The sequence below is a fragment of the Manis javanica genome, chromosome 16 (assembly GCF_040802235.1).
Source record: "Manis javanica isolate MJ-LG chromosome 16, MJ_LKY, whole genome shotgun sequence".
Lineage (NCBI taxonomy): Eukaryota > Metazoa > Chordata > Mammalia > Pholidota > Manidae > Manis > Manis javanica.
In genome coordinates this window covers 23,392,647-23,415,876 of record NC_133171.1, presented here as the reverse complement: position 1 = coordinate 23,415,876, position 23,230 = coordinate 23,392,647, and the positions used below count along the sequence as shown (strand labels likewise).

General features: G+C 42.4%; 1 protein-coding gene across 6 annotated transcripts in view; it reads left to right on the top strand.

Annotated features, from left to right (window-relative positions):
- The first annotated feature begins 1,652 nt into the window (after nucleotides 1–1,652).
- Nucleotides 1,653–23,230, top strand: part of MYO6 (myosin VI) — a 121,599-nt gene continuing 100,021 nt past the window's right edge. For 4 of the 6 annotated variants that reach the window (XM_073224342.1, XM_073224341.1, XM_073224340.1 and 1 more), the window contains exon 1: nucleotides 1,653–1,818. The gene's annotated coding sequence lies outside the window, so the exon portion shown is untranslated. Of the gene's footprint in view, nucleotides 1,819–2,167; nucleotides 2,311–23,230 lie in introns of those variants that run through there. The other 2 variants (XM_073224335.1, XM_073224339.1) reach the window with 2 other exon arrangements.

Sequence of the window (23,230 nt, the reverse complement as noted above, 5' to 3'; positions counted from 1 at the left end):
ACCATGCTTGGCACTGTGCGTGCACACAAGGGGCGTGCAGTCCAGCTGGTATTTATAGGTAAACAAAAGTAGCAGTAGTGAAATACATGTGGGAGAGATACATACACGCAAGGGTGCCGGAAGGTGGAAAAGCACCCGAATGCACGCAGGTTTTGGGGTAAGGGTGTTAGGGAAAACTTGCGGAGGACAAATAGGCTTTGTTTTGAAGGATTAAACTGAATTTAGCGTGGCAACTCTCCAAAGTAAACAGCATAGCTGTCTGCTCTGGACACGCAAGCTCGTTAGAGCGGCTTCAATGTAAAGAACACGAAATGCGGAAGGGCAGTGAGTGGAAATGAAATCGTACTGCCGAGCTAGGACAGTGGGCCAGCAAGGACGCGACTCCAGAGACAGGCAGGTCTGTGTGAAGGTGCCTGGTTTAGGGCCACTTTACGGGGTTTGGGACAGCGATGAACTGGGGAACATCGAAAGGCATTCAAATTCAATTACAAAAACAAAACAAAACAAAAGAGAAGGCCACTGTGCTAGCCAAACACCTTACATTCTATAAAATACAAACCTGGTGGCACTGCAGAGACTGGATTAGAAGGGGCCAAGGTTGCAGCCTGGGAACTGGTCAGCTCGAAGCCGTCTGCGGGCCCCGAGGGGTTGGCGGCCTGCAGCCCGGTACCCGCCGGGAGACCTTGGAGATGCGGGGCTGGACGCCGGGGGACGGACCCCGCGGACTGGGGGCGGGACAGAGGGGCCGGAGACAAAGCCTGCAGTCATTGCAGTGAACTGGGTCAGCTTCTACTGGTTTGCCGGAGCCTTTTAATCTTAAACCCCAAATAGGTCGGAGCTGAGAACTGAAAACATTCTCTTCGTTCTTTCTTTCCAATTCGTTTTGAAATCTAGGTCTGTTTGCCTGAGCGGTACCTCCTGGCACTCTGGAATTAGGTTTCTGAGATTGCTGTAGATTATTTCCTTTCTTGGTTTCTCTTCCTCTTTCTTACTTCCCTATTTTACTCTTAATATTTTGCTTGTGTTGTGTACTGAAGTATCTCATCATAACTTAGCTTTTCCACCAAGAGCCTGTGGCAGATCTGGGTATCTGAAACTTGTCTCCATCAGATGCTGTACATTTCCTGAACCTGCCTAGTTGCTGCTGGGAAATGTGTTAGGAAGTGCAATTCTCCTGTGTCGGTGCTCTAGCTTATTTCCTTGGAGACCTCCAGCATTACAGCGAACTAGCATTTCACTCTTAAAAGCAGCTTTTCGTCGTTAGGCTAAGGTATTTTTTCGGCCCTAATTCAGTCTTGCACGGCGCCTCCACACAGAGCTCCCGGGTCCGGGCCCTCGGACACGCCGCTCACAGAAACGGCCGCACTGCAGCCACGCTAATGGTCGGGCTCGCGGCCGAGCCCTGCGGGGACGACCTCCCGACCGCAGCCCGTGAGCGCCGCCCGCGCTCCGCGTCGTGCCCGCCGGCGCTCCGCGGCCGTGACGTGCGCGCTCCCGCCGAGCCTGCTGCCGCTCCGGGGCCGCGGCGTGCGCGCCCCCGTCATGCCCACTGGCGCAATGGAGCCGTGACGGGCGCGCCCCCGCCCCGCCCCGCCCCTCGGGCGCTCCGCGGCCGTGACGTGCGCGCGGCGGGCTGCGGACCGTGCGGGGCGCCGGCCGGCGGGCGGAGACGGGCCCGTCGTCCGTCCGAACAGGAAGCAGGCGGGAGCTCGGTCGCCGCCGCCGCCGCCGCCGCCCGGCCCCTGAGCTCGTCCGCGCCGGCGCCCTCCTCCCGGCCTCGCCGCCTCTGCGCCGCGCACCTGCCCTCCGTCCGCCGCGGTGAGTCCGCAGCCCCTCGTGGGGGCGCGCGGCCCCGACCCCGTCCCGTTCGAGGCCCGGCGGACGGCGCAGGTGTGGCGGCCGGGCACCGCGCCTCGCCTGCCGCGGCGGCTCCAGGTGGCCTGCGCGTCCGGGGGCCTCGGCCGGCCGCGCTTCTCCCCGGCGGACCCCGCAGGACGGCGCGGCGCCAGCCCCGGTGCGCGCCCCGAGCCCCGCGAGCCGCCGAGCTGGGGGCCCCTCACGCGCCTGCAGCGAACGCGGGTCGGCGGGGACGCAGGTCGCGTCTCGGCGCGGCGCCCGTCGGGAGCGTCCCCGGCGCCGGGGAGCCGCACGTCGGGGAGGAACGCGGACCCGCGCCGCCGCGGGGAAGCGGCCTCTAGGGCGCCGTCGGGAGAGCGTCCCGGCCGTCCGAGCGCCCGCGGCGCGGCTGGCGCTGGTCGCACCGGGAAACGCGGATCGTGAGCTCGGGCTGGTTATGGTCATGGTGCAAAGGTTGGCAGCAAAACGGCATTTCTTTTTTTTTCTATGTAGATTTTTTAAATCGAAGTGCCACTGGCGTGCATTCACCCACATTACCGAGTCCCCCCCATTGCAGTCACTGCCCCTCCGCCCGGTGAGAGGCCCCAGAGCCCCTGCCCGCCTGCGCGCGCCCCCCACGCCGTGGCCGGTGCCCGCGGCGCCCCCAGGCCCCTCCGGCCGCCTCCCCAGCCCTGCGCTCCGTAGCCCTGGCCCCTTGTCGGAGCCCCTGAGTCCGCCGCCGTTTTGTACCTTCTCAAAACGGCATTTCTGTAGAAATTAACTAAACTTCATAGAAGTCATGGGGTTAGAGTTTTCAAACTGGAAACTATTCAGTGAAAAAATTACCTTGGAGTCATTAATTTTAGAAACACCACACGTTGGGCTACAGCCAGAGCTCGAAACAATGCTACTGTTCAAAACGACTCATTGACTTTTAAATATGCGGCTCATTTAGAGTATTTTCAGTTGTGTAGGAATTCCATCGCAGTGGTAAATAAGTTATTTTAGTCGCCTGTGTATTTACCCTGTTATTGTTTGTTCTGTATGACATGCTACTGTTCTAGCTTTTTAAACTTAAAAAGATAATGGAGAGAAACAACTCTATGTAATACATAGAACTATATCTTACTGTATATTCTTCATTAGTACCTAGAAACAATAGCAAGAAAAATGTAAGGAACTATTGCAATATTTAATATAAATACAGGGTACTAAAAACAGATCATAAATAAAGTTTATCTCTGAAATGGATTTTTCCCTCTGTTTATGTTTATCTGATCAAGTTTTAAAATAACATTGGCCAGGAAATCTGAGATTGGCTGAAGGCTCTTTTCCTGTTGTGACAGCCTGGAGACTGGTGTATCATGTAGCCCATTGTCTCTGGGTTTTGAAAAACAGTTTTCAAAAAGTTTATAAAGAATTTTTGACTGTGTGAGGTCTGAATAAATATAAGCAACCCAGACATTTTTAGAAACATTAACTACTTTTGGCTGTTGGTAATTGAAGCTCCATCTTTGATATGTGAAAAGTCAGTTTTAAAAACATTTTTAACCTCTGAATTTCTCATTTATACATATTAAAACATTTTAAGTAAAAGGCTGAAAAAAGTATTAAAATGTTAATAATAAATCCGATGCAGTTTAATTGTGAGCCCCATACTGGGATACTTTGTATTAATTTGTGAACTGGCCATATAGTAGTATAAGATCCTCGCACCTTTTTTAGGCATCTGCCACAATCAGAAGACTGAGGGACTTAATCTATAATATATTTTCAAGGTTGGTGGTGGTGTCCTTTTACACAGAAGGAAATTTAGGCTCAGGGAATTAAATATTTGCTCAAGGTCATGTAGCTACAGAGGGACAAGGTCTGAATTCACACCCAAGTCTTGTAACCGTGGAATCGTCGCTGTCCTTCCCACCAGCCCAGGTTGCTGTGATCTCAGTTCATTTGGGAGATGGTCCCAGTAGATCTGCAGAACTGGTGTTGTGTTAGATTTAACTTGAGGTTTGAAGAAGGCACCCAGGAGTGAGGATGAGATAGGCCATGAACATGGTTCTGGAACTAATTTTGAATTCTGCATCTGTTTCTTCATTCTTAAGTTGACAGTCTTGAACAGTGATAAGGTATTGCTTTATCATTTCTCGTATAAAATACAGAATATTGTACATATTGCGCACTTTTTATTTTGATGGGTTTATAGGAACTAGAATTAGGTTGTAATGCAACACTAGTTTTTTCATTGTAACTAAAATGAATAGTATCATGTTCCCAGTTAGGACATAACCGTCATCTTTTCCTCAAATGAAATAAATTGTCGCCTGTAAGTGCGGTGGCTGTTTGTAAATATTGTGTATTTAAAACCTAGGGGAAAATAAAACTTGTTTTCAGGTTATGATTAAATTGTCATCTTTACATTAGGACTTTTTTTTTTAAATGATCAATGTTTGTTTCAGGACTGTCCTTTCAGCTGTAATAGACACTTGGGATAAAAATAAGTATTGTTACAAAGGGATCTTTTCTAACAAACTAGGAGTCATTTCAGTAGCTGTTTTATCAAGTAAAAGACTCGAGTCCTTGGTTGAATGAGCAGAAAAAATGGTAGGAAGCATGAGTTGGTTGACTGCTTTTCCGGGTGTCTCATTACTTGGTTTGAACTGTTCTGAGTTTTGCATCTCAAGGATAGTGAAGGGCTTACTATCAATTATTAAGGATGATCTGTAACACATCTGCTTTTGTGTGTGTAGATAATCAAGAACTAACTAAAGTTAAATTCTATTTTTGAGGCATTATATATTGTTCAGTGGAACCAGCATGGTTTGCATTTAAAAGTTATGCTTCTATTTGACAAATTTAGTCAAATTTAGACTGTGAATAATCTTAAAATATAAGTATTAGAATAACTTTCTATTTATGGTTTTTAAAAATAAAATTTTTCTTACTAAGTGGTCAAAGAATGACATAATGGTTTGAGAACTGACCACAGGTCCACCAAATGTTCTCCCAGTGAGTCCTGAAGCAGAGGCGGCAGTAAACCGGAAAAACAAATCTGGCATCTTTAGAAGTCTTGCTTAGTGTTAAAGAGAGAGGAAGTCCTTTTCTATGCAGAAACCACGTCTACAGGGAAACCAAAATACTGCAGCACATTCCTCCGTTGATACTCACAGGTGCACATTCACATGCACGCCCAGTACTGTGCGCAAGGGAAGGTGGTGCTCCAGGCAGCTTTTAGGTCTGTTACATCACTTGTTATTTTGTTTGAGAATAACTTGGTACTTAACCTTTACAAGGTAAGGTACTGCACATAGCAGAATTTATGTTACATGTGGAGGGGCTACTTTTTCAATAAATAGTTGCTGAGGGCCTTCCATGTTTGAAATGTAACAGTGGGTGGGACCTGGTTCTTCCCTGAACTGGCAAATCTTTGAATCTATGAAACAGGAAGAGTGGCAGAGACAGAAAAAGGAAGATGAATAGAAACATCCATGTAAAGTTTGAAGATACATATGTGAAAAGCTAACACATGACATTTGTATGGCATTTACTGTTTTGGAAGTCATCTCACGTACATTTGATCCTTAAAACAGCTTGATGAAAAAGATGTGGTAGGTCACTCCTGTAGGGCACGCAAGAAAAGGGGACAAAAAGTGTAAGAACCGTGCTCAGGGTCACACATGTGGCAGCTTGGAAGCACAGCTGAGAACGGAACTTCTGTCTGTTCCCACAGTAGAGCTTCCCCCCCACCCCAGCTCTCCATCTTCTAGATGTTAGGTTTACATCTTAGCAGCGACTTACTGCATTTTATGGCTTTACTTCAGACGGTTCAGGAGATTCCTGAAAAGTCAGGGTCACTAAAGTGATGATGGTTAAATAGTTAAATGTTTTTCTTTTCTTTTTTTAATGTAGCAGATGAGCATAATGGACTATGATGGAATTGCTTTAACATTTTAATAGATTTATGGAGCCAAAGTTGATAGTTAGCTTTTCTAGTTGGAGATTTTAAAAAATAAAGCCAAAAATTAGTTTAAAAAGGAAGGAGAAATATATTCTGGGGAGTTTTGAGAATAACTTTTATAATTTGGCACATAGGCATCCATCTAATGATTAAGCCTGTTTTGTAAAGGCTCCTAACGAGCTAAGGAGTGTCTGCTTGTTGCCTTTATACCTTCATTCATTTAACAAATATTTGAGTGTCTCCCACGGGCCATTCTAAGTGCCTATGATACAGTGGTGAATAAGACGGCGTCCCTGTACTGAGTGACATTTTATTGTTTTGGGTCGAGTCAATTATAGACTTCTCATAGTGGTGTGCCCATCAGCTGGGCTCGCCCTGAGGCTGGGATGGGGAAGCTGTCCATGTGGTGTGTTTTGATGGCTGCTGAGCCCCGTGTGCTTAGATTCTCCACCTCTGGCCTGCGTGTGCTGAGGCACAGCCCTGCTTGCGGGCTGCTCCTGGTTGGCGTACTGTCCACTTTTGACATGGTGCTGGCATGAGGCTGAGAGGCAGTAAGACTGGGCCCAGGACTGGTATGTTGGGTTTTGGGAGAGGTGGTTGTCACAGTATAATTTTAATGGCAGCTCTTGTTTTTGAGCTCTTGTTGTGAGTCAGGTACTGTGTCAGGCTAGTACTTTCTATGCATCAGCTCAGTGTATCATTTTTTTGTGTGTCCCTGAAGTGCCCTTGGCATGTGACCTTCACTTTACAGGCCCGGAAACAGAGGTGCACAGGTGTTTCGTTTGCTCACGTTGGATCCCGTGCAGCACTGAGGAGTGGGCACTCCTGGGGTCAGGGTGCTGATAAGCGCCGACTTGTGCCCCCCGCCAGTGTAAGATGGCACACCCGGCCTGTCGAGTGGGGAAGGGGTGGGAGCTGGGGGAGGGGAGGACAAGGGCGTTGCCTAACCGCTTGGCCCTCAGGCCTAATCCCCTACGTGACAGTCCTGAGGCTCCAGAGTTGCATTTTTGCGCAGGTGCTGTGCCTGTGCAGGTGAGAGGGCAGGCCCCCCTGTGGCATCCTGGTTTCTCAGTCAGGACGGTGGACACGTGACTCAGTTCCTCGGGCTTCGTTGCGCATCTGTAAAGTGCAGGCACCCATACTGCCTGCCTGGCGGGCAGTTGTGAAGCCTGAGCCCTCCCGCACCTGAGCGAGGCGGTAGCTCACCTGAAGCTCACATCGCAAGGGCACGTAGTGTGTGTTCCCCTTCTCACTGTGTTACTGTTGCCATGTTTAGTGTACAGTATTCATCCAAAAGGAAAAAGCAATTTATTGGCGATGTGAGTGGAATGTGAAAGTTGGCCAATTTTAGGTTTGAAATTCAGGTGTGCATTAGTTTTATTTGGGGAACTAGTGAAAATACATGGCAGGGAGGTGTGGGTGGGGCCTGGGCATTAGCATCTTAACAAGCCTCTTGGCTGCTTTGCTGGCATACCAAAATTTGAGAGCCACTAGATTAAACCTTTGTTTCCCGTGCTTAGGGAGGACTTCAGCGGTAACAACGAGTTGCTTGGATCAGCCGGGTCGTGTGTGGTGGAGGGAAGGGAGACACCAGCTACCAGAATCTTTTCGTTGGTCTTTTTTGTTTTAAGCTCATTTGAGGTTTATAGTATTTATGTTGAGAAGACAGTGCAGTGTTAAATTTCACACTTAAATTTAATTGTAATGAGTATTTGTGCTTATTAACCAATTTTATTTGGAAGTGAGCTAGTTAAACAATTGCCCAAATAAATATATAGAAAATGCTTATGTAGATCTTAACCCCTTTTTAAAACTTTAAATCAGATTAATTGAGACAATGTATTGTTTTTGAATAAGCCGACTAGGTCCTGCTGGCTGCATCAGGCAAGGCCCCAGCGGGAAGGAGATGTCATGCAGGGTGATGGTGCAGATGAAGAGACTGCAGGGCTGAGGGGACACACGAGGGTGGGGAGCGCGAGGGGACAGCCCCAGCGGGGCGCCGTAGTTCTCCAGAGATGACGGGGCAGAGCTGGCACGGTGGAGGGGGCCCCGGGGGGCTGTGGCTTTGAGAGGCGGGCAGGCACAGCTCCCTCAGTCCCCTCCTCCCTCCGTCTTCTGGTCTCAGCCCTTGACTTCCATTGCGGGAACCCAGCTGGGAAGCGTAGGTGATGGTCTGTGCAGGCTGGTCCTCCGAGGGCGGGAGCAGAGCTGAGAAAGGGTCGGGGGTGCTGTGGCGCAGTGGAGAACTGACTGGGGCACGGCTTGAAACCTTTGGGAACTTACAGCCTTTCCTTGGTGCATTTTAAATAACTTTTTTACCATTGTGATACATCTGCAAAATGCTTGAGACTACTTGTCTTACACATGCTTTTAGAAAATGGTTTTTTCACTTTCTCGTTTAATCAAACAATTACTTTAGAAACTTGATGATCCATACAACCCAAGGAGAGACATAAAATTCTGTTAATGTAAAGCACTTTCATTAATACATTGTTACTAATGAGGTTTCCTGAAATTTCCTTCATTAAATAGTCTTGGTTTGATAGAATAAATGTTTTTCGTTAAAAAAAATGAGTACATTTAAAAATTTGGGGCAAGGAAAGTCCTTTGCCTTGTGGAATTTATACTTCTATTCACTTGGACTGCTGATAGCAGAAACACCAGAAACAGGCTGGATTGTAGTAGCAGTTCATGGAAGTAAGACTATTAAGAAATGATTGTTCTTTCCTAGGGCCTTTTAAAGATACATTAAGTTTCTGTATAAAGCTATTACGTTTGCTGTTATTCAGCTGTCTTCTGCTAATGCCAATTTTATCTAGTTAATCTGAATTCTGGCTCAACGTCTGAACGCATGCATGCTTTTTAGTTTGGACAGATTCCTGAGGATTGCTAAAGGGAAGGCTTTCTCCGTAAGGAGGTGGTATGAAGGTCCCCAGCGTATGAGCAGTACTCCCCTCAAAACCGTAGCGGTACAGTCCGTACTCCCTGTCCCCTCTTGCGGTTCCCAGGGAAAACGAAGTACAGGATTTTACTGAGATGGAGCAGCAACTAGACTCGGTCTTGTTCGCAGCTCCCAGAAAATAAAGAAAGTGTTGCCTTGTGCTAGCAAATTAATCAAATAATAAATACCTGGCTGAGATAACTGTAACAATACGTAAAGGATACTTCTGGTTGTAAATGTTACAATTTTTTTTTTTAAACCGGTAGATTTCTCAGCTTGTCTTTAAAAGAATGAAAAAAAAACCAGGTTGGGAATAAAGCAGATAGCACCTGTGTTCGGAAAAGGTGCATGTAGATGTTTTCTTTTTTTTTAAAGGAGAGATTTCAAAATTTTCTGGTATCTTATAAAAACTTATTGTTTATTTTGATTTGACACTAATGAAATTAGTATCCTGAAGGGGAGAAGTGAGGCTGTTGGTTTTTCCATGTTAGGCTCTGAATTTCCCTGATTTGAGAATTGAGTTATTCCAGAGAGAACTTTTCTCTGGTTGCTTGTTATTTTTTTTCTAAAATAAGATGAAACAGCTGTGTTTCGATTTGTGGCCATTACTGTCTGTCATCCTTTTGGCATTTTAGGGAAGAACAAAGTGTAGGGGTGTGTGTGTCTTTGCTTTCTCAGCCCATGGTCGTTGGTTTGAAGATGGGAAGACAGGATGATCTGTTTATGCTTGAGGTTCGCAGCGGAACCACGGCCTGAGTCGCCAGCGAGATGAGTGCAGGTGGAGAGCAGGCTGTGTGCTGGCTGGGTGACTGAGGGGCTCATGTTAGTCTGGGGAGCCTTTCTATCCGGTGTGGGGGGAGCGTAGAGGAGGAAGGGACGTGAATGAGTTTGAACACATGACCAGATTTTACTACAGGTGTTTTAGAAAGCAAAGGAAAGATACCTATCTTAATCAGAATTTGGTATTTCTAGAGATACAGTCTGCCGAGCAGTTGGCTTTTTTGAACGGGATTGCAGCATAAATTAGGAATTTATAAACCATTGTTTAATTTGGTGATTTTAATGAGGCATGAGCAGAAATGGGGATGGGTGATGGCTGCACACAGGGATGTTAGCATGTCAGAAAATGGGCTTTTCCTTATTTTTCGAGGCATGCTGCTGGAACTGGCCCAGAATCTCGGAGACTTTGGTCCTGTTCTCTAGGATCCTGTTTGGCATGAAACCTTGACATAGATTTGTATTTTCAGGGCATACAGACAACTCGAGTAGGTCAACATGACTGAATAGTGGAAAGTTTATGTCACAGTTTGAGAGGGGGCAGTATTACAGTGATGGGTTAAATGAGCCAAACGTAATGACTCTAGAACAGTATGATTCTAATGATTCTTGAGGGCCAATGATATGCCACCACTTTGAGTGTTTTACAGCCACATTCTCATTTAATTCTCATGTTATCCTGTGAGGTGGCTCTTCTCAGCCCACCTTACGGCTGAGACAGGTAAGGTCCCAGTGACTTGCCAAGGTGATGCAGTTGAAAGGGGCAGACTGAGGGGTGGGTTCAGGCTTCTGCATGCAGAGCCTTGCCCCACTCAGGCTTTGGGTCAGCCCTTTCTGGATTGATCGGTTCTTTCCAGATCTGCATACGGCATGGTACCATCACGACCCTCATGGCAGCTGCTGCCGGGTTTGAAGGCCAAGGCAGCCCCCCCTCTGCAGCGATCTCCCCTGTGCTCACCCTCAGACTCCCACGCATGGTGAGAGTGCAGGGCCCTCTGGACAGAGTCTCAACTGTCTTTGAGTTTTAAACCCCTTAATAACTACCCACTTGAATTCATACTTCATGGATTTGCTTTAAACAAAGGTATGCCTGTAAAGTTTTGTGTAAATTAAATTTAAAGGATCCCAATAAAGATTTCTTTTGTAAAAGGAACAATTTTTTTCAGTAAAACAAATGATTGTTTTCTAGATTATACCAATAGATACTCATCTTTCACATACTACCTTTGCATAAATTTAGGTCCAGCTAAATACACATTTCATATAACTATACCTAAATAAAGTTTGATCTCATATTGTACTTGATATTACTAATAAAAAGGGATTGGATGTTGGGTTTGTTTTCTTAAATGCTTTTTGTTGGTTTTATACTGAAACATATTAGTAGGCTTATCTACACTACAAATAATACTCTTAAGCTATAGGCTAAGGTTCAATATATAGCAAATAGTAAATTCTGTGTCATAAAACTTATTAAATGCTAGTGTTCTGTTTAAATATTAAAATCAGTGCTTATGTAATTGGAATAAAATTTAGAGAGATAGTTTTATTTAAAAATAGTCATGGTTGAAAAGCAGACAAACTATTATTTGGAAAACATACTTTCTTGTAGTCCTGGGTAAAATACTTCCTTCCTTTATTTTATACCATGCTAATGAGGCTATGAACCCATATTCATTGTAATCTGTGTTCTGTCCCTAAATGCCCAGCAGAGAGTACCCTGGAGCCCGCTAATTAACAGACCCAGTGGCCTCATTCAGATCCTCATTCCTTTCCAGCCTCCCTAGCTACTGCCCAGCTGATCCTCCTTGGGTTTTTCCCTTGTTAACTTCTCTCTGGTTTTTACTGCTTAATTTTCTCTGCCCATGTCTTAACTATCCATGCCCCGCAAAGTCCTGTACTTAGCACTTTGCTCTCCCACTCTGTTCTTACTGTTATAGTTATATCAGTTCCAGATTTCTTTCCACATCGTCCTGACCAGCATTTCCAAACCTGTGTGCTACAGACATTTTGAAATTTCACATATTCTCGTCAAATCCACCTATTTTCAGAAATTTGCATCTTCTCTTTCTCAAGGTGGCCCCTGTTCCCTAGTTGTTCAGTCCAGGCCTGGCACTGCCCTTTTCCCTTTTTGCTTGTCGTCCTCCGTCAGATTCCAGACCCGTGTCTGCTTCTGGACAGTGCGCCTCCACTTCCTGCCCTCCCTGCCCCGCCCCAGGCCTCCGTGCACAGCTGCCTGTGTGTGGCCCCTTTCCTCGGCTGTGCACTGATTGCATCCTTGCATTGCCGTCAGAGTCATGTCAAAGCAGACGTCTGCTCCCATGTTCCCTTGCTCAGCAAGAGTCCCTGTGAACCCTTCCTTCGCACGCTTCAGAGCCTCTATCCTGGGGCAGAAGCTTTTGTGGTCTGTCCCTCCGCCCACTTTTCCACCTCAGCACCCGTCACACTTCTGCCGCTGTGCGGTGCTACAGCCCACCCATGGCCCACCAGTGACCTCTTACCTGCAGGGCCCTCACTCTTTCCCTCTTCCAAGTCTTGTGTAAACAGACCTTTGTCTGGAATGCACTTCGCTTTAGCTAATCTTACCCCTCTTTAAGGACCTGCTGGAATTAAATTAGTAGCTTTCTCAGATTTACTATTTGAAATTGCACCTGTATTATAATATTCATGTGACATATGTGCACCTTTTCTCATTCTCCCCAACTCTTACTAGACTGTGAATGACTAGAGTGTGAATGGCCTAGCAAAAGATTTGGTAAGGATGTGAGGTCTTAGGACTCCTTTGTACTTAGTTATTGAGGGCTTTGTAAAGATTTTACTTTTCTGTTTTGTTGTATCTATTGGTATCTTTTGAATTAGAAATTAATATTTAGAAATTTAAAATTTAAACAATTTAAGATTAGCAATATTAATAAATGCATGTTAGCAGAAATTACATATTTATGAAAAATAACTATTTTCTGAAACAAACATTAGTGAAAAGAGTGACACTCTTACATTTTTTTTGTAAATGTATCCAGTGTCCAAGTTAATAGAAGAGAACTGGGTCATCATGGTTTATTACACTAGATTATTTTGGGTGAACTGTATATGAAGAAAATCTGGCCTCACACAGGTACAGCATTGGGAAAGGAAGCATTAATTTAGCTTTTTCAGATAATTGTGCATATTCTACCTTGATCCTTCACCAAAACTCAGCTACTCAGTGGTAATTTCTTAAAGTTGCAATGTGCCTCTTAAGCCGTATCAGTGAACTTTTGTCCTCTGTTCCATTATAGCCCCTTGGTCCGTTTGGCACTTTGAAAGGATCTTTTGCCCACGCGTGATTTTATGAACATGATATATTAGTCAGCTGGAACCTAGGGTTTCATTGAGTTGTACAGATCTTCCAAATTTATATAATGTCAAAAAAAATCATGTTTTGATCTCATCAGAAAAATCTTTTAAGTATTTAAACTTAAATAGCATAAGCTGTTATGCTCAAGGTAGCAGATGCAAGGTTGCAAGGTTTTCCTGATTCTACTTTGCACTTGAATTTTAGCATAAACAAATAATTGTCCATTGTTTCCCCTGAAATGATGGGATTCACTCAAAAAAACAAGATCCAGGTTTGAAATAACCAAAATTTGTTGTTTGTTCTTTCTAGTCAACATCGTGTTTCATTAAAAGAAAAGGTCAGTTCCTGAAGAGTACAACTCAAACATTTGCATTTCCCTTGGGGCAACCATCATGCTTCCTTTTACGGGGGAGGTGCTTCACGCACAATTCCTGTATCTGACATATAGAATGTTCAAAGATTTGTATATATGAGGATCAAGATGTAATTGCTACAGTTTAGCGCTTCATCTAAGGAATTCTAAGTGAAAGAGCATTCTCTTTGCTGTGGGTTCCTGTGGCCACAGTCTGGGGCCGCGGTGCTGACTCTCGCTAGGCAGTGGCAGTTTTACCCATCCCTGGTCCTGCGTAGTTGGGGAGATGTCATCACCGTGAACAGGCAAGGGTTAGTATATTATGAAAGTAATCTTGGCATTGTTACTCTCTGAAAGGGCCTCAGGGCTCTCTGGGGACCCGTTGACCGCGCGTGCAGAACCGCTGGTCCGGAACAGCGGGCCTGAGCTGGAGTGTCGTCAGGGCCGCTGCAGGCCAGCCGGGAGGAGCCCGGAGAGCTAGGGGGGCATGGGATCGACGCAGGGGTGCCCAGCTAGGTTGGTGGCAGAGCTGAGAAAGTGACTCACATGGCTCTTAATTCAGAGTTGATTTTCTCTTCAATATTGTGCAGTTTAGGAATTCTGAGGTAATTTCAGACATGTTTCATATAAAGCTGTGACTAGAATATAAGGATTTTTTTAATGCTGCAAAATGGATACTGTCAAATAGTATGCCTTAGGGGATAGATTTTTTAAACTCTGTGACCCAGAACTTTCTAGGATCAGCTTTCATTTCTTTTTCTCACCATTTTTTTCATCTAGTTGATGATGAAATTGCTTGCTTTGATTAGATGGAAGATTAAGTGAGAAATTGAGATAATTCAGTAATTAGTGTATAAGCATTGCCAAGAAAAAGCTCAAAATATACCCTGGTAGAAAAGAATATCATGAGTTTGACATTTACGAGAACAGCATATGATTATATGTAAAAATGAAAAATAATTGAGTATCTTTTAGGGAGTATTTTAAAATCATTTTGTGGAAAATTTTAAGCATTTTCAAAAAAGAAAAGCGTATGAATGACTGTGTGCCTATCACTCAGATTCAGCAGTAACTCGTGGCAAATCTTACTTCACCCTCTTCTTTATCTGTAATTATTCCTCCTCCCCCTGCATTGTTTTCAATCAAACCCCAGATATCATGTAATTTCATCCTCTGTTAACATTTCAGTTTTAGGACAGTGTCTCTTAGAGTTTGTCATTGGGCATGTAGAGGGCAGTCAGGACTTGATGCCTGAGACAAGCTCGAGGTAGCCTCGCAGAAGACTTTTCTCACCTAATGAACAAAAATGAAATCCTCCTCCTTTTGGTCCTATTTTATCTTGGTTTTTTTTTTTTTTTTTTTTTTTTGCCTCATTTCTCTTTCCCTTACTCTAAACTTTTGAAAGAGAAGACTCTAGTAGCTGTTTCTACTTTTTCTTCACTTTCTTACTCATTATAGTATCCTTCCTGCCTCAGCTATGCTGGTTCAGAGGTCCCCAGTGACCTTCACATTTTCAAATCCATCGGCTTATATTTAATTGTTTACCAGCCTCCGCTGAGCAGCTTGGTGGTGTCGCCACCCCTTCTTGTCAGGCGCCCTTCTCCTTGGGCACAGCACTCTCTCCCAGAGAGCTTTCTACCTTTCCATTTACTTTCCCTCTGCCCCTCATTCGTCCTCTAAAATGTCAGGTGTCTGGCTTCATATTCCCGTTCTCTTTCACTGTCACACTACTATTTCTGTCAGATGAGCTGCCCACGTGTCAAAACAATTATTCTGCAATACCCCATTTATGATACTAAAGTGAAATAATAGTATGATCTACACATGTGTGTGCATATATATGAAGATAATGTACATATGCACATACAGAATTAACAATACAGTGACTTACCATAAAAGCAAGTAATTATTAATGTCTTTAGTACAGTGATTAAATAATTACTGTCCTATTTATATTTAAATACAAGTCTACTTATATTATTTATTTATTAAGATATGTATTTCAGTATGTGAAGGCTTAGGTACTCCTAACTATAAGACAGAGTAAAGTTATCAGATGTTAACATGCATGTGTAGAAACGCATGAATGCAGGCTGAGGCCAATTTGACATACAGGTGGGCTGTGTTGGCAGCTCAAATGCCATGTTAGCGCTGCTTTTAAACAGGATTTTTTCTGAAATAATAAACTCCTTTTGGTATTGTTCCAAATAAAACACAGTCTTGTCTTCTTTTAGTTTATGTGGTATGACTTTTCTGGAAAACTCAGTAAATATTAAAACAGGGCAAAAATATTTTGAATATATGTGTACGTATATTGGATCAGTTTCTGGGCTCACCCATCTGCTCTAAGTTCGCTGTTTATTTGCCTTCTATCATTAACGGCATTCGGATTTGGAATAAGAAGTAAAAAGCTCCTGTACCTTTTCCCACAAGAGCCCTGTCAGTTTGGACTGACATCGGGTTTGGCCCCAGCAGTTTCACTGAGTTGTCTTCAATCCGTTTTTGACAGTCCTCAGGTGAGACATGGAAGCTTTTAAATTCTGAGTAGAAAACAAAGAACTAGTGAAATTACAAAAACAGTTATAGTGATGTAAATGAGGAACTATAATAGTTATAAATAGTATGTGGTTCTTTTCTAAATAACACTATTCATAGATTCTGCTCAAACAGATTAATAGCAGTTCGTCGCATTTTTTAACAAATTTACTACAGAGGTCATATTTGCCTCCCCAAACATTTTGCCTGCCAGCATTTTTAAGGCCATATCTGATACAGAATGCATGAATCACTTTTTTACCTGTGGTTTGGAATATTGAGATACCAGTAATCTAGTCTATCTTGGACCAGATTTTTTTTTTTTTTTTACCACCAAGGGGATTGTGAGTCTGAGAATGCAAGTTATTACCAAAAGTTTGTTAATTATTCTGTCAAAGAGACATTGCTATAAAGATACATAGAGATTCTGTAAAAAGACATCTATTTGAAAACATGGCCAGCAATACTTTCCCTCATATTATTAGTACAGTGTTAAGTATCTGTTGTCCCCATTTAGTATTTGAACTTCTAAACTACTCCCTTTTATACCGTTAGTTATGCACATTTTCCAAGGATTGTTATTTGTGAAATTGAAAGCTACATGTCTTTTAATTGAGTTATCTTGCCTGATTTTTTATGTGAAATTGACACTTTAGCTAAACCTTGATGATAACAATATATAATCTTAGTGTTAACAAAGATAGTGTAGGTGGCTTTGCCCAAGAAATACATAGAAATGTAAACTCACAAGACACATATATAAGTTAGCAATGCTTTCCCTTGTAAAAGTTTTGTTTGTGAATTTTAAGGCCCCAGCTAAAGTGTGTCTATCTCCAAGAAATTGATGAATGAATGGAAAAGGAAAAAAATGAATAATGCTTCAACTCAAGGTATGTTTACCTGTACTTGTTCCTCATCAAAGCAGCAGTATTTTATATTTGGACACCAGATGCTAAATGTATTTCTTTATAAATAAAATTTAAGGTAAAATATTTAGCTAATCAAAGTTGCAACTGGAACATTAGAAATTCCCCCAAATTGTATCAGACAATATGAAATCTTTCCCTTATCCTCTCTGCAGTATAAATGAGAATTTGGGGTGACTTTCCAAATAATTGCTATATCAATAGGAGAGTGATTGAATTTCCATTTGTTACGGTTAGAAATGAAAGAATGAATTCTAGGGTTGGTCTCAAAATCCAGTGCTCAGACCCAGTTGTCAGCACTACTGCAGAAGTGCCCAGGTGACTGTGATGTGTAGTTTTTCTTTTTCTATACTAAAACTGTGTAAATAAAACTTCTGTCAGATACCGAGGAAACTCTTGGTGACCAAAATGTTTAAAAAAATTTACTTCTTGTACATTAATTATTAAAATGCTCAGTGTCTCATGGGGGAGTTAAAAAATAAAGCACATTCTATGACGGAGACTTAAACGTTATTAAAATGGTATACTTGTTCCTCATTAAAAAATTTGGAAGTAGAAGCTAAATTCTGTTGAGTCTAGTGTGTGTTTCCTGGAAGATCATATTTAAACTGCTCAAAACGGACCACTCACTGTTTACTTTGTCCTGAGGATCTCGCAAGATGAAGTGGGTACCTCCTGCCTCCTCCGTGTCTGACTGCGGTGGGTGTGTGTTTCCCTTCTGGGGATGCAGGCCATTTGCTCGTGTGTGTGAACACACAGATACCCCTGCATAAGCACATTTTTAATCCTTAGTATTTACATACTTGACTGAAATTAGTACAATAATTCTTTTTAGTATTTAAACTAAAACTCATTTGAATTAAAGCCTGGCTGATGTACAGTAGTTGGATCCATTTCGGGTGTATGGCAGTCGGTGCACTGTGACTTAGCTCGCCCTAAGTGTGGCCACCCTGTCTGCACCTCACAGTTAACACATAGTACTGACTGAATTTCCTCTACTGCAGTTTTCATGCCTGTGAAGTTGTAAAAGTCTCCCTTTTGACCGTTGTAGATTTTAATCTAAAGGAGACATTTTCCATGAGGAATCATTGTTGTATTAATCTTACTGGTAGAAGGTAGTGGTGAGGACCTCGTGACTAAAGCCAGCTCAGAGACCTTTGGGACCCCCGGGTTCTGGAAGGGCCAGTAGCAGGTGCTCTGAGCGCGTGGAGGGGACCAGCTCTGAGGAGAGTCGGGCCGTGCAGGTGTGGACGGAGTCCGAGACGGGTTTCCAGCCGCGGAGGCAGAGTGCTGAGGGGATGTGCCCTGCACTGCATTTGCTTTTTCGTCACGTAGGCGGTCGGTCACCATATGTTTTGCGGGATGGAGGTGGTATTGAGACCTTTATTAGTGCAAAAGTGTGCAGATAGTATATAAACTCTGTTTTGATTGTGTAATTTTAGTAAATATACTGATTATCAAGGCAAATTGTCTAGCCACCCTGTTCAAAAATTTGAATTTTAAGTATATTTATTTGACTTCTCAGAAAACATTTAAATTATGTGAGTTAGATAAGTGACTGTAAGTTTATATGTATTTTTGATAGTCACTTAAAAGCAGACTGACTGTCATAATTATGACATAGAATCTGTAAGTAGTGGAATAATACAGTTAGTACAGATACAATGCTCGTGACAGTAGTGAGAATGAAACAAAGTCTGAGCAACTTGAAATTCCATATTCTGGGAGGGGAGGCTGTTTACATATGAAGGATATTTAAACACTTGATTCAATTTGCCTGAATTTTGCCCAGTTTTATATAAAATTATGAGTATTCCTCCATTCCTTATTATAATAAGCAGTAAATAAGAGTTAGAATGTTTGGCTTGATACTAAGCTTCACAACTGAACCATTGTGGAGAAACAAGTGTTCAGAATAAGGACCACATAGCTGGAGAAAATTTTAGGAAATGGCAATTAATTAAATTGAAAAAAGAATATTCATGAGGTGATTCAGACATGTTTTCAAATACAGAAGATAGTGATCGTGTATCGGGTAACATTTTTTAGTGAAAGCAGAGGAAAGCTTGATCTTGAGCTGCATCCTGAGGGATTTGGAGTTTGTTTCTTTGTTCATTTAAAACCATTTACCTGCCCACTCTGTAGAGACACTGCCAAGTTACAGAGATGCATCTGTGATCAGTGCAGACACAGCCCCGCCTTCATAAAGGTTTTCTAGCAAACCTTAGACTTCAAATGGCTGCTTATTGGCTGCACTTCAGAGAAGTTCTGCGGGTTGTCAGAGCATGTGATGGGGAAAGATGTGAGAAGGGACGGGGCAAGGTGCTGGCAGAACATTAGGGTGGTTGTGGAATACTTCTGTGGACTAACCAATCCTGTTGTAGGCCCCCCACCTCGATCCCTACAAAGTGGACTCATCATTTGCTCGTGTGGAAAATCTGCATGACCAAAATGAAGTGAATCAGGATCTTTGCTATTTCTACTGTGTACAGAAAATCACTATTGTTGGCATTGTTGTAGATAATAGTTTAGTATTTTTTGTGTGTGTATGTGTGCACCTGTATATTCTTTACAAAAATAAAATTAAAATAACTCACCCCACCCCCACCTTCTTTTGAAGGCCTTGCAAATTAAATGCTTTTTCATCTCTGTAAGATGATTGGGGAAATTTCATTTCTACACTGGAATTTATGACTGTTTAATTTCTCTGACTATCGCTGCTGCCTTAAGAAAGGTGATCCTTAGATGCTCCCGAAGCCCTTGCTGTGTAGCTCCACTCAGTGACTGGTGGTGTCCATTCACAGTCCGGAGGAGTATGTTTTCATGGAGGTATTGTATATAACAGGTAATATAAAGTTTTTTTTAAAACTTTTATAATGGTCGTGAATTATATATTTCTTCTTCTAAGAATACTATTTAAAAGCACGATAGTTCAATTTTTTTGCCCCAAACAGGATTAATGAATTTATATTAATGATAGCCCTATACAAATTTAAAGAATTGGTAGATTTCCATCCCATAATCCAGTAGTTGGAATATACTCATCTTCTGTTTTTGACCTGTTCTTTTTATATATTCATGTGTCTTTCTACCACTAAGTTGCTGATACACTTTTATATTCTATTGGATCTTTTTGGCCACTATTAGAGAATGAATGTAATTTGGTGTTTTATGTGATTTTAGAGATCTTCAAATACTGAAATATGTTGAAGCAACCTGGGTATTTCTACTTTTCATATGAGAACTGTCTTCTACCTTTTAAAAAACAGCTTCTTAAGTAATAGTTAGAATTGTATGGTGTATTTCTTAGAGATTTTCTTTTGTGAGGAAAATCAAGGAAACCCAAGTTTTCCCATTAGCTTTGAATCCCTGCTGTTCCCTGACATTTGTGAAGTGGTGCTTGCAAATGGGGGTGATTTAGATGAGGTTATTTTATTGTAACGTATGTGAGGTGATGCTTTGATTCCCACTTTTACATTGTAAAGAAGCTGCTGTTTGTGCAGCCCCTGCTTGTGTCCCAGTGGACAGAGGCGCGTTCTCAGTAAATATGATCCTCTTGGGGCCTGAAATCTGCGGTTGCTTGGTGCCCAGCGGTAAGGTTAGAATCCACATAGTGATGGTGCTGAGCAGATTCTTGTAGGGCTGTCAGCAGGCTTGGAAGAAGGCGTGTGGGTCCCTTGAAGGCTGGGATCCCTACAGCAGGCCCTTTGCTCCTGCCAGGGAAGCCATGGTGGCCCTTGTCCCCCGGATATTTCGAATGAGACGTGTTGGCAACTGTCCAGCTTGGAAATACACCTCCTCAGGTTGCAGGCCTACCTGGGCGCGTCTGCAGGCAGTGTGGGGATAGCTGTGCCGGCTGGACGCCTGCTGCCCCTAGAGCTGCGCTGGGAATCTGCGGACGGTCTGGGCGGATGACCAGGTACAGGCCACTGCGACGCCTGACCGGCCCCTCTCCTTTCCCAGTTTAGCTATTCAAAGCTTGACTTAATTCAGTGTTGTTTAATGTTACTTTGTTAATGGTTAACAATTCTGATGTCTAGTCAGAGTTTACTATTAACATTTGCGTATCAGAAATTCATAGTCGCCCTTAAGAAGGAAGCAAAGTGGCTTTTAACAGAGTCGACCAGCACTCGTATTGCCAGGACTCAGTGACATTCTCAAGGCCCGTCAAGTCCTGATACAGGGCATGTTGGCGTCGTGTTTTGTTTTCCTCGAATGTGTGGCGTATCATTCCCTCCAGATTTCATCGTGCTCCTTGGCCCTGGTCCTGTGCCCTCCGGCTCCCTGCCTGCCCCCGCCCCCCAGACCCCCTGCGTGCGAATGCTTTGTGTCAGCACTGAGTGTGGCTGTTCAGCACAGGCTCCTCGTCTTTCTCCTCCAGAAAGCGCTCGGCTTTACTTTTGAGTGTTCAGAACCTAGTACTTTGTTACAGTTGAGGCTCAGTGAATGTATATTTGGTGAATAACTTTCATCACAAATTTGAACTGTGAATACATTGTCTACATCTTTTTCCACATACAAAGTCTAGGTCATCTTATCAACATAAAATATTTTAGGGTTGGTGAGATTGGGATAGTCACAGGCTGAATGAGCCCAGGCACCTGGAATATTGCTTAAAAAACACAAAACTGATGGGAATGATAAGAAAGGATTTTTAAGGGGAGATGAAACTATAGCTGGCACTTTCTTTGAGAACCCTTTCTTTAGTAACTTAGGCTGTGTGTGGTACAGGACCCATGGCAGAGCTTATTTCTACATGTGAAGAAACTTAAGCTCGGCTTCTTTGCATAACTATTAGTGTAAAATCAATTCTTTTCAAAACTTAGAAAGCCAAATTTAGTAATTTGTGCACATTCTCTTATTTTGACTTCCATCTTTAGTTTTGTGTACTGTTTTTTCTGACTTCAGAGTGGAATAAGTCTGACTGCCGAAAAAGACTGTTACACTCATATACATATATGCACTTGGAGCATCACTTTGAATTTCCATAGAATGTATTATATTTTTGAATGAAAGTTACTTTGAAGATAACACCTTTTTTCTGATATAATATAAAACCAATAGCTGTCCTTTGGAAAGTGTGAAAAATATGAAATGTGTAAAGGAAAAAATAAAAATTATTTATAATGCCACAACCTACAACTAATAAGTACTAATATATTTATTGATTCTTTGTTTTTAAAAACTATTGTTGCCAAATCAGATGAATATGCTCTATTTTATTCAAGATGTTTTATCTTCCTAATTAACTGTAATCTATCTGGAATTTATTTTGGAGCATTGGAAAGTTATTTTAAAATTGTAATGTTTAATCATTTTCCTTTTTCTTACCACTGAGAAAGAAAAACTTATCTTTTGCATTGTGATTAGGGAAGTTGTTTTTTTAATGCTTAATATTTATCATTAACCCCAATGATTTTTTTGAATAATGTCTTATACATTATATTCACTTAAAATTATTCAACTAATGAGTGAATGCATTCTTTGGCCAACAAGTCCAAATAAACACAGATATGACTGGCAGTGCCCTGGACTACCTACGTCCTGGTTCTCTCTCCAGAGACTAGGCACTGTCACCGTCTTTGGTGTATCCTTCTCTGTTGTTCACTATTATTTAGTTTTAGGCTTGTAGAAATGTATAGTTTTTTGTGTGCTCTTTGACATAGGAGATCTTGTGCTGTACAAAATGTTCGGCACCTTCACGTCTTCATGTAACTGAAGGCCTTAGATGTTCACCTTGAGAGATAAAGACCCACGTTACTGTTTCTAGTTGCTATGTGGCTTTCTGTAGTCCAGATACCACAGTGGTTTATTAAACCATTTTCTTTCTTTATAGGCATTTAGGTTGTTTGTATTTTTTCTGACAGTCAACAATAAATATTCTTGGTGTACACTAAGATGCGCTGCTTCAGGAGATCTGTGAGTTTATAGTCTCACTAGCAGAACAAGTTATTAATGGTTTTTAATTTTTGTCTCTGTTATGGGAGAAAAAAGTATCTCACTATTGTTTTAATTAAATAAAGTAATATCTATCTTAAGGGGAGATATCAGAATTTAATGATAAAGATGGATAAAATACAGTTTTCTGGCAGAATTCTTTACCGTTGTATGGCTGGATGTTTGAAGACTGTTTAAAAGTTAAAGAGAAAACGAAGTTGAATTTGGGGTTTTATATGAAGAAGCTCTTGACTCTGTCCTCAATTCCTTGTAGTTTTATTTACATGTGATGAGTTGTGATGCAAACGAAAATAGTATTCTTAGCTTTTCAGTTTCCAGAATTAGATGTTTTAAGTCTAAGACCTTGGGAAACACTCCCAAACTTAACAAAACAGTTTGCTTAATAATATATGGATCTGAGACACCGTAGTACATTCTGACTTAGAGGAATGGAGAAATAATAAATTTCAAGGTATAGGAAATTGTCAAGTAATGGATTATGTAGAATTCAAATAGCACACGTAAGAGTAGCATTTACAGCGCTCAAGTTTATTTACGTGATTGTACGGGCGCCAGCGGCCTTCATGATAAGCAGACTGAAACAGGAAGTGGTCAGAAAGTGCCCAGCTAAGTT